Source organism: Capsicum annuum, chromosome 12, assembly GCF_002878395.1.
Source record: "Capsicum annuum cultivar UCD-10X-F1 chromosome 12, UCD10Xv1.1, whole genome shotgun sequence".
NCBI lineage: Eukaryota > Viridiplantae > Streptophyta > Magnoliopsida > Solanales > Solanaceae > Capsicum > Capsicum annuum.
The window spans coordinates 201,297,770-201,309,488 of NC_061122.1; the positions used below are offsets into that span (position 1 = coordinate 201,297,770).

The following is an 11,719-nucleotide window of genomic DNA, read 5'->3' on the forward strand; positions in this document are numbered from 1 at the left end:
TTTGTTGATTTGAAAGGTTCATGTAATACAAACTTGCATCCTTGTTTCATAAATATATGCGTATTGAATTTTGTTTTGGTTTAATTATTGCCATGACATGTTTGGAAAGTCTTTTTAGAGCTTTGTTAGCTTAGTCCTTTAGTATACCTTTCTTTTTGGTGGATTTGAGTTAAATACCCTATCTCATTGAATTAGTTTCTTGAGGACGAATAATAGTTTTAGTTTGGGGTTGATAAATCATCAATTTAATAACTTGATAGCACCTTTAAAGATATGATGCTTTTTTATTAACTTGATGTTAATATCATACTTAATGCTTATTTGTGCAGGTAACGGTTGAAAAGAGAAGATGAACAAGTCGTTCAAGTCAATAATAGGCCAAATTTTGAAAGAAAAGAGTCATCTGCTTTGCATCCGCTTTGGATCTGCTTATCATTTGCTTTCCATCTTCTCTCCATCTGCTTTGGATCTGCTCAAGTAGATAAAGAGCAAGGTGACATTTTTGAAATATTTGAAAAATGTAGAATTAGAGCTTAAATAAGGAGTTTTAGCTCATTTTCATGATTTTTTTCATCTATCTTTTAGTTTGTGAACATTATTGCACTACACTTGAGCTGTGAAGACATTAGAGTAATTCCTAAGCGAAAGATTAACGATTTTCATTGAAGATTTGTTGAAATTTAAAGTTCAGATTTGCACCTCTTTATCTTTTGTGGATCAATTTGGTGAAAATTTTTTGTATATCTTTACTTTCTATCTTTATGAGTCGTTAATTCTTCCTCTTAGGGTTATGCTTGAATAGGTTGCGATTAGTGCAGGGGTGATGTTGATTTATCTTCCTAATTAGCTATTTGTTATGGATTTTGCATTTATTTCATATTTTTACTAAGAATTGAGGGTTGCAAGCCCAATTACCTTTGAACCCATATCATCCTTAAAAGAGGGGTATAAGTGAAAAATAATTGTAAACAATATGTTCTATTAGTACTATAACCATTGCTATTGAGAATGAACTGTTGTAATAGATATGTTTATAGCAATGCTTTTTAAAACAGTTGCTATAGAAGCATATATGGCAACAATTAATGGAAAAAATTATCTATTGCATAGCTTTCTAATTTCCCTCCACAATATTTCACAGTCCGTCCAAAAGCTATTTCTCAAGAGAAAATATCAAAATTCCTCGTTCTTTCTAAAAAAAAAAATGTAACTCGGACCTGTATCTCCAATTTCTCAATCATAACTCGTATTGTAACTCCATTTCTCCATTTACTGGGTAGTAGCTCCGGTTGTTGGGTAGGCTTGCTGTAATGCTCAATTTCTCAATCGTAATTCAATTTGTCAATCATAACTTCGACCGTAAAAAGTAGATCGAAAACCCATTTCTCCTTGAATGGGTAGGCTTGTTGTAATTTCATTGTTGCTATTCGATTGCTGTAATTTTCATTGTTGTTGTTGGCCCGTGGAAAGGAGACGTAAAAGCTACTATCGGAGCCCCGGTGAGTCGGCTTTTAGTATTTTTAAGCATTGATGTTCATTATTTGGGGATTTTAAGGTATTCCTTTAATTGACGATTTAACTATATTTTAGATTTTGTAAACCTGCAATAGTTTACCTATATTTTAGCATCTATAAACCCATAATGGCGTACCTATATTGGTCTGGCTAAGATGAGTAGTCCTTTAAAAGCTTAAAAATCAAGTCTTTAGGTAATGTGGTAATTTGTGTTTCACTTTGATGGTATCTACTGGCTATCTGCACTATTTGTGTTTGGAATTTTCTGAGTTGTTGTTAACCCGATTGGTTGTTGTAATGAAATATTACTCTTTCTGTTTGTTTTATTTTTTATGATGTTGTTAATAGTTGAGAAGTCAAAATTCATATGAAAGATGGATGCTTGCCTTGGTATTCTACGCAGAAAGATTGTGCATAACCTTAGTATTTTTATCCAAATGATAAAACTGATGCTCCGTTCATAATTAGTTAATCGTAATAGGGATACAAACTTCATTCTTTCAGAATAAAGAAACAAAACATTATTCTTTCCACGATATTTATCAAGACATTATGTTATACTTAATATTTCGAAAAAAATTAAGTATATGGATGATGACTTATACTACGTTCAGAATGTTTAACTTCTTTGAATGAGGCTGGAGTTATCAAAGGCTCATCTGAGACACGCTTAAGCCTAGAGGCTCAGGATATGTGCTTTGCCTCACTTCGGGTGCATTTAAGTGTAGGTAAGGAGCTAGTTGTGCGCCTCATTGTTCAAAAGTTCAATCTTGAATAGAGCTGCACTAAACAACAATACCTCCTGCACCAGTAAGAACCTCATCCTCAAGATTCGAGTTGTAAAGATTTGCAACAACAACATCATTGTCAAAAGCCCATACCTGAATATACAAAGAACTTCCTCACATACTCTGAATACATGATGGACCTCACGACACTACTTTGGTGTCCACAGAATCTCCTTAGCAATGTCCTGCAAATCTATAAGAGAGTTGTAGCTTGCTACTGCTATAACATTGGCTGCAGTAGCCTCACAGAGAATTTGTTGATGCTTGCATAATTTTGTCACTCTAGTATTCCCATGTGAGAAGGAAAAATACTTGATTCTACTTGCTGTGTTCCCTTACTGCCAGGTCATAAACATCGTCAAAAAATGCGCTTAGAGGTATACTATATAGGAAAGTGAAGTAATATTTGTAAGCTCAGAAATATTTTCTGCACCAAACTTGGGAATAACAACTCAATGGAATGATGAAAAAGCAAGTTGAACTCTTGCATACAATAAAACATTGTATTGCAAGGTACAAAGTGATCAAAATGTATGTTGACCAACTATTTTGTTTGTTCCTTATGTGCTTCAAGATCAGTTATTGTGTGGGTACTTGAGAAATTCCTGAAGCACCAAAGATAGAGTCTTTGGTGAGATGGTAATCTGGGTTTCACTTCGATGAAACAAATACTAACCTGAACATCCAGGGCCAATGCTTGAAAATCCTCAAAGTAGTTACACAACTTGGATTGAGTCTGGCCCAATAGTTCAGGCATCTCACACATCGAGTCCAAGCTCAGTTGACCGGAAAGAACAGGCACTCTCTTCTGAACTTCACAGTGATGACTCTAAAGGTAGTTTTCTCTTTGATGCTTCCCTTTCTTCATAAAGTTTGGGCAAGGAAACTTGTACAGTGTAATAGCACTTCATAAGTTGTTCTTATATAATACAGACTAAAGACCTTGTTTTGTCTTGTCTGGACTTGTGGAGTTCTCGAGGGACAACTTTCAGCTTAATTCACAAGTTAGCTCATTCATGTCCACTGAATTCCATAACTCAGGCAGAAATTTAAATGTTATGCTAAGCAAAAGTTCTACTCGGGAAACCTTAATGTGGCTGAGTTGTTGTTATGTAACCTCACATATGCAAGATTGGATGCTGGTAAAGTTGTTCAAGATGTCACAAACAGCAGAAATAGATTGACTAGTACTTCTGAGAAGTATTTGAGGTACTATATTTTATGCTATAGTTGTATTCATGTAGACGTTGGTGTCTCTAATTTTTTCCTTTCAAGGAGAGGGGAAACTGCAATATTGAAATCATTAAAGACAATTGTGATATTGGAAATCAGTAAGTTCTTTGTACATAACTTCAAGATGAACGTGCTTAGTGCAGCTAAGTGTCTACTCTGTGTATACAACGTAGTAGAGAAATTCTCAGTATTTTGTTATTGGTTTCATCTGTAGGACTAACATGCTCCAAGCACATTTTCAATTTTTTTTCATTTGCCGTAGGCTAGTTCTAAACTTCTGATAGCATACCAAAAGAAGGTACAAGATTTTTATGAAGTAGATATATTAAGAAGCATTTAACTTAATGGTTGGAATATCTTGATTTAATTAGAATCAGTCTTCTGAAATTATGATGCATTGCAATGCCTCCAGTTCTTGAGCATCTGTATTGTTTAGCGTCAGTAATGCAAATTTTCACGTTCAAATGTGAACTCACTTTCAAATGTGGCTTTGGAAATTTTCTTGCTCCATTTCTACCTTCTTTTTTTGGTTTTCTAAAAGTAATTGCTATTAACCTAGTACGGCCACATTCAGACCCACATATCTTCTATTATTTGTCCATAGGCTTGAACAGTGATATTCTAAAATAGTGGCATGCTTTTGGTTATTAGAATATTGGTATGCTATGTAGTTATTATAAGCATTCCATTTAACCTGGTCAAGTTCAACTGGTGTGTACTCAGTACTTATGATCATTCAATATGTATCAACTCCAACTGTTATCCTCTATTACCACTATTCTCTACTAACAAACTGATATTTCTTTCAATGGTCGGTGTTGCTACCAGTTGTCTTGACCCTTGTAGCAAGCAAGGACAGTGCGTTCACGGCTATAATAGGAGATTATATCTATTCGAAGTGAGACTTGGAAGCATTTATAATTGCAAATGCTAAAAGGTCTGGTGAATCCTTCTCCATTGTATCTAAATTCTTCTTGCATTTAAAGGATAAACTTACAAGAAAAGTGAGGTACGGGGTAAAGTTATTATAAAAAGGTAGGGTAATGTATAAAATAGGATTCTTAGACAATAAGCAATGACAAACTGTGAAAAAAATAAGGTCACGATGTGATCACACCAAATCGGTCATTACATAAAATGAGACTTTCCTAGTTACATAATGATGAATTTAGCGATACTTGATATGAGGTTAGTGCATTGAAGTAGGAAGATTTAGAAAGAGTAGTTGATAGGAATATAGAATCATTTAGCTTGGCTGAAGAGAGTTTTTCTTATTTGCATTTTGATCGTGCAGATTGTGTCACTACTATAGTTTGTCACACTAAATAGTACTTCTAATTACCCTCAAATGTTGTCTTCTATTGTTTGATTCCTTAAAATCAAATTTTCTTCATTGCCTTAGTTTATCCATGCAGGTAGTCTTTTAAGTAATCTCTCTTTGGAGGATATAAGATAACATTGGGAATATATCTGTTGGTTTATAAGAAAATATTGCTAACTTTCTGAAGTAGCTGTTAAGTAACACACTAGACTAGGAGAAATAAGGAAGATATATCTGGTGTTTAAGGACAGGTCAGTTATAATTTCCCGTGCATTTTCCCCTTATGATTTCCTGCCCTGAGCCAATAACATTATGAAAAGAAGAGAATATATTTGGACAATTCGCAAATATAGTGTCTGACACATAGTGCTTTCATATATGCTGTTTTAATAGAGTAACAAATTGCTGAAGAATAGCACTGTAGAAATCCTATTTACACATGTGCATCTATTCTAAAACTTCCAAGTTGGTATGTCCATGTCACATGTCCCTAAATTATTGTACATATAATGTATTAGACTGAGGAGAAACTTCAAGTGTCTCTAGTTGGTTGTTTGATTTAACAAAGGGGTGACAATGATCCCAGAAAGTGTCCTTTCTCCTATGAGTGTAATCCTGTCGTGGATTTGATACAACGTGTGGTTCATATGTAATAAATTTCCTTATTCTACCCATCAAATGAATAAATAAATAAATAAATAAATAACGTCCTTATTCTGACTTATCAGGTCAAACTTTAGTTCCAAGAACAGTTTTTCATTGTATCACCTCACATGTTGGGTTGTCACCACTTGTTTATCTAAGCATACACTTATCAGCAATTATACTTGATTTCTTGCTAATCGTGATACCATCAACATCTCATATCTTATCCGTTTGTCATTCCTGATTAGTTTTAAACTAACTTCTAACATCTTTGAACAGGAAAACCTCAATTTGATTACTCAAGCATTGGAAGCAGTAGGATGTAGACTAGAAGTTATACCTGACCCAACAACTGTACATTTCCACCTGCCAAATGACCTTTCTATCCGTATACACAGAGAATATAACGACTTCATTGAAGAGCTCATGAGTAAATTACCACATGAAAAAGAAGGTATTATCAAATTTTATAGCGAACGCTGGAAGGTTCCTTTGCCCTTAAAATATATTAGGTGAAGCAAACTTCTTAGGTGGTGTTGCTTCTGCTAAGGGTGTTGAAGGATTTGATACCCGAGCCGCAATCTTAGGTGAAGCAGTCCTCCCCTTATGAGAAATCTTTTGTGGTTGAGTTACGTTCAAGGTCCGCTTCTTCACGGTATATATGCAAAAATACGCATTATGTGTTGGTTGATGATGTAGTTTGCAAGGACATAGTACTTTATTGAGGTTATACAAGCAAAAATGTACTATTTTGATGAAAATCACAGGTTTGCAGTGAAATAATTGAAATATCCCTCGCCTTTGTCTTTATTTATCTTTTACTTATATTTGACCTCATATCCTTTTTCTTTGATTTGGCAGGTTTGATTCGATTGTATCTGCTGATGCTTTCAAAAATTTGAAGCGTTGATATTTTCTTGGCTGTATCACGGATTCTTGATGTTCCCATTAGCGAGGTAGTTTCCAAAATGTGCAATGCTGCTTTGCTACCAGCCATCACAGTTTTTTCTTGTTAGATACCTAGCTGTGAGTAGAATGTGATGCTAATCTAATGAGGAACTTCTAGCAGACTAAGATATCACCGAGGTTTACATTCAAATTCCATTTCAAGTGAGATTTACCTCACTGGTGTCTCTAGGAGCCGTAGTATGTAGTTTACCAACATGTTAAGAAATGTCGTTTTTGTGTACCATTGACAAATGTAGAATACTGAAGCTCTTTTGTGTTTGTGAAAAACTTGCGACTAAGCTCTTTTTTGTAATGTTTCTGTTCTCTGCTCCCTTAATTGTATTAATATAATTTTATATATATATATTCATTGTTGCATTAGGTGACAAAAATCATTGCAATAGCTAATTACAATAGTTGCAATAGGTAGCCAAAAAATATTGCAAAAAATTCGAAAATCATTGCAATAGGTGTCAAAAAGTGTTACAATAGATAGTTAAAAATCGTTGCAAAAAGATCAATAAATGTTGCAGTAGATATTCGAAAATTGTTGCAATAGGGTTATTGTAATGCTTTCCTATCGTTGCAACATAGTCTATTGCAATGGTTTTTAATCGTTGCTACAGACAATATGAAGCGTCACAATAAGGGTCAAGAAAAACTGTTGCAATAGGTCTATCTGTTGTGACGGTTGTTGTAACCGTCGCAATAGTTGTTGTGATAGATCAATTGCAACGCTAACTTAGCAACACCTTCCAAACTGTTGTGGTAGCTCTATCACAATGGTTTATGTATCTATCACAACGGTTTTTGAACCGTCGCCATATGGGTAATTTTTAGTAGTGAAATTAATAGCATCTCTTGGACACAAGGATGTTAATTGAGGCAATATATTGGTGAAATTTTTACACTTATGAGGTGATCGAAAGAACTCATTTGTGAATTTTGGTGTTTTATTAAAAGATTGACACCAATATCTCTAAATCTAGCCTACCCATGACACCTAGCTAAATTTGGATAAATTCTCAAATACCCATGCATGAGTTCTTACCTAAAATGGCATAACCCCAAGATTCTCTCCTAATTGATTACACACTAATTATTCTTAGCCCCGATTTAGTGTTCTAAAAGTTCAAAAATTGTTATATCTTAGAAAACATTCAAACAAACCCCTAAATATTGTATCCTAGATTTGAATTTAGCAAGTTACTTTCATTTCAAACTTAATCGATCACCACTCACATTATTCCTTGTGGATTCAACCCCGACTCTTTGTTAGATAAATATATATTGACAATGACCGTAACACATATTTAAGAGTGTAAACTGAGCGTTATCAAATTCCTCTCAAAAGTAACAACATGTACAACCAGGCGATGCTCTGAACCCTATCCTCTGGAGTCTCGATAGTAATGGGATGAAGAAAAAGTCGTTGTCGAAGATAATTCAGAACTGTAACAATAGAAATACAATCATGTCCGTTAATGGCCAATGATTCAACCTTCAAGATAGTGTAATCTCGTAACATAGTATGCCAATCTAAATTATGATTCATTTCATCAGCAAATACAATTACATCTCCGTCAGTACGTAGCTCAAATAACACCTCCACATCCTATAGCGTGATAGTGACCTCTCCAAAGAGTAGGTGAAAAGTGTGAGTCTCTGGCATCTACCTCTCGGCCATAGCAGTTGCTAGTTTGTGGTCAAACTAGATCTTGCCTATTCTGATGATGTCATATAACTCTGTCATCGATATATAATGTATGACACAATCATGAGGTGAGGGGTTATAAAAATGTCCCATGTTGACTCAACTTCTATAGACACACTGACTCAATGGGATGAATATAGCCATCTCATAAGTCCTGCGACCTATTAGACCGTTGTAATGTAAGTAATGGAGCATCAATGGGGCATGGGTGCAAGACATAACATATCTGTACACATAATATTAAATATTGATCAGACTGTGGGAAGTAACAGATATTCAATAAAATAATTGAGATATGCACAAATTCTTTTGTTATTACATGAATGAAAAAACAAATAAATGAATTAAAGTTATATGTACACATAATATTAAACATTGGTTAGACTGTGGACAATATAAACAACTCAAATTTGTCTAAATTTAAGTTTGCTTGCACATACACAAAGTATTAGGTTACTCTATACAAGTGTAAGACTCCACAAAATTCTAAGCTTAACTTAGTCCGTTAAAGCTTGAAAAGAGGTCCCAGACTTAGAAATTTCAGCTAAGTGTTTATAATTAGAATGATATTAGCCTTCATAAGTTGATAATCTTATTTTACGACCCTTATGACCTTAAAATATCGATCGTTGGATTGAATCATAATCAGGTGTGTCAATAGGTCACTTCGGGTGAGTTTCAGATTTTTTGGACCTCGTATGAATCATATGCAGGTGACCAAAACAGTGGATCGACGTGATCTCGACACGTCGTGTCGCCCATTGCGTCGACCGATAATTTTTTCCCAGCTTTCAGTGCAATTTCAGTGAACCAACGCGAACTCGATGCGGCGCGTTGGTCATCGCGTTGATGCCATCGACGCAGCGCGTCGCTCACCGTATCACTGGGCACGTTTTCAGTCATTAAAGCTCCGTATCCAAGGGGGTATTAGGGTCATTTTCTCACCCTTAATCAGCCCCAAAATCATGAAATTCAACCCTCAATAAGCAAAATACACTCACTTTCTCTCAAATCCTCTCAAGAACAAACCCTAAGCCATCAAATTCAAAACCCAAGTCTCAAGGAATTCACCACAACTTTCAGAGAATTTACCATCAAGGTATGTTAGGTGTTCATCCAAGGGTTTCCTTCCACCCTTGGAGTTCAAGAACCTTTTTTAAATTACAAGTTGCTTTCTTTCATGAATTTCATGCTGAATTTGATTGTCTTCAGGATTATGATGTTAGTTAAGTTTATAATCTATGATGAATTATAAGTTTTATGAGAAATAAATAGCATGTTTGTGTTGTTATATGGTTTCATGCTAAAAACCCTTGAATTTGTAAGTTGAGATTGGTAATCATGATGCCTACATGTTGTTCATTTCTATGTGCATAGATTATGCTCCCCAAGTGTTTGAAAAAATATTCATGTGAGTTGGATAGTGCAATCATATCATGTTAGCACGTTTATAAGTTTTATACCATGCAAGTGCTTGATAAAATACCTCAAAGAATGATTGTAATAAAGTGACTAGTTATCATGCTTTCAAGAATGTGCTATGTTATTACTATCTATGCTATCGAGTCCTGGGGATATCTAGTACCCGACAATCTAGCTGTTTACCTAGATTTATAGTAGTTTCAGAATAGTCTCAGTGATGTCACATACAGTAGTATTCTGTAAGTTATAGAACTCAGTGTATTCAGTCAGTTAACAGAATTCAGTGAACTCAGTTCAGTTCAGTTAAACAGCATGATCAGTAACAGTTCAGTTAAATAACATGATCAATAACAGTTCAGTCAAGCCTAGTACAGTCTAGAAATTGGTTTAGTGTCTATTTAGTTGGGAGTAGGAATCAACACCGAGTGAACTCAGGGATGGGGGCATTCCTATCAGTAAAGGGTTTGACCCTTAGTAGCAATCCCTGTGTTACAGAACTACGTAGCCAGCGTAGGTTGAAATGTCTTCCTGCTAGTCTAGGGTTGGTACATCTCGTATGAATTTTTCTGCTAGCGAGGGTTGACGAAAGGGCTTCTTGTCATAAAGGGTTAACTCATAGCCATTGTTAGTATCCCTTGGCAATGTGCTAACACCCTTCTAACTAGGGTCACAGGTTGGACCCTAACTCAGTTCAGAATCGGGGTATGTCGGTTAGATGAACACTCTCATAGTTTTAGTTTCAGACTCAGTATAAAACCTCAGTTCAATTTCAGAATCAGGACTGTCAGATACAGTCACCCAGCTCAGTGTAAAACTCAGTTCAGTTCTACAGAATCAAGACTGTCATAAATAGTCACTCAGTTAACAGTAATACCATATTAGTAAACTCAGATATTCGTCATTCCGTTTTCAGAACTTATTATCCAGTATTAAATGTGATCTCAGCTACAGTACATGTAGTTATGTCCTTAGCATTTCATAATCAACATTTTACAGCAGTTTCAGATATACACACTCAGTTATATTTATGATTTTTCAGTCAGTTATTGTTAATGCATATGAACCCATGCATTTAGCCTTACCTCACCTAGCATACCAGTACATTCAAAGTACTGGCGCATACCTTTCTTTTGCGCTATGATGTCTTATATCATAGGTTCAGACGCACGGGCTCCTGATCGTACTTAGCAGCCCAGATTATCAGCAACAGATTTAGTAGTGAGTCCTCATCTATCGATGATATCTTTTTATTTCAGTATTTCAGTAGCTGGAGTTAGTTGGGCGCTTGTCCCATCAACTCCGCAATTCAGACAGTTCAGTTAGTGGCTTTTCAGACTAGACAATTTCAGACAGTATTCAGTATTTCAGTTGTTTTCATCAGATGTTATATTTTTTACCAGTATTTCAGATTTTGAACCTTATGGCATTTCAACCTATTTTCCGCATTACTTTCAGTATTATTATTCAGTGCTCGTAGTAGGTACCAGTCATGGGTTAGCTTGTGGTCCTTCGGGGTCGTAAGCACCATGTAGAGTCCGGGGTACAAACTCGAGGTGTTACAACAAGAAAAAGATATATATATATATATATATATATATATTAGCACCATGTAGCGTCCGGGGTACAAACTCGAGGTGTTACGACAAGAAAAAGATATATATATATATATATATATATATATAGATATTTATGGTTGTTAGAATTTAATTCCTACTTTGCCTTCTTTTCGTCTCATAAGATTCTTGTACATTAGAAAAATATTTTCTCAAGACAACTGCTGTATAAACTAAATAACTAAGTAGCTAATCTTAAAATATCAGAACAAATAATTTTGTGAATATTTAATTTTTTTTGAATAATATAATCAAAAGGTGTCCACTCATTACTCGCCACGTAAAAGGTTAAAAAATTCTATGTTAGGTCATTATATTAACAACTGTTTTGATTTCATCAAACTGCTAAGGAATAAACTAATTAATGTTTTTTCTAATTATAAAATAGGACAAGCTAGCTAGTCAATCAATAAAAGTTGTCTAATATTTTTGGGACAGTTCTTAATGCGAAGTTGTATGTACATTGCATTTGATTTTGGCATTATAATAATTTTTTTCATTAGATGCATGTACATTCAAG

The 11,719-nt window shown here is 34.8% G+C and overlaps 1 long non-coding RNA gene across 8 annotated transcripts; it reads left to right on the plus strand.

The window, feature by feature from the left end:
- Positions 1–991: 991 nt before the first annotated feature.
- On the plus strand, positions 992–6,763 carry LOC107851558. 8 transcript variants are annotated; one of them, XR_007048398.1, is made up of 6 exons: positions 1,010–1,499; positions 2,244–3,138; positions 3,237–3,512; positions 4,365–4,473; positions 5,782–6,269; positions 6,364–6,763. It is a non-coding gene; the product is annotated as an uncharacterized LOC107851558 (long non-coding RNA). The 8 variants fall into 8 exon arrangements; XR_001669064.2 differs by having other exon boundaries at positions 992–3,138; XR_007048399.1 differs by having other exon boundaries at positions 992–3,138; positions 5,782–5,956.
- The last annotated feature ends 4,956 nt before the right edge of the window (positions 6,764–11,719 follow it).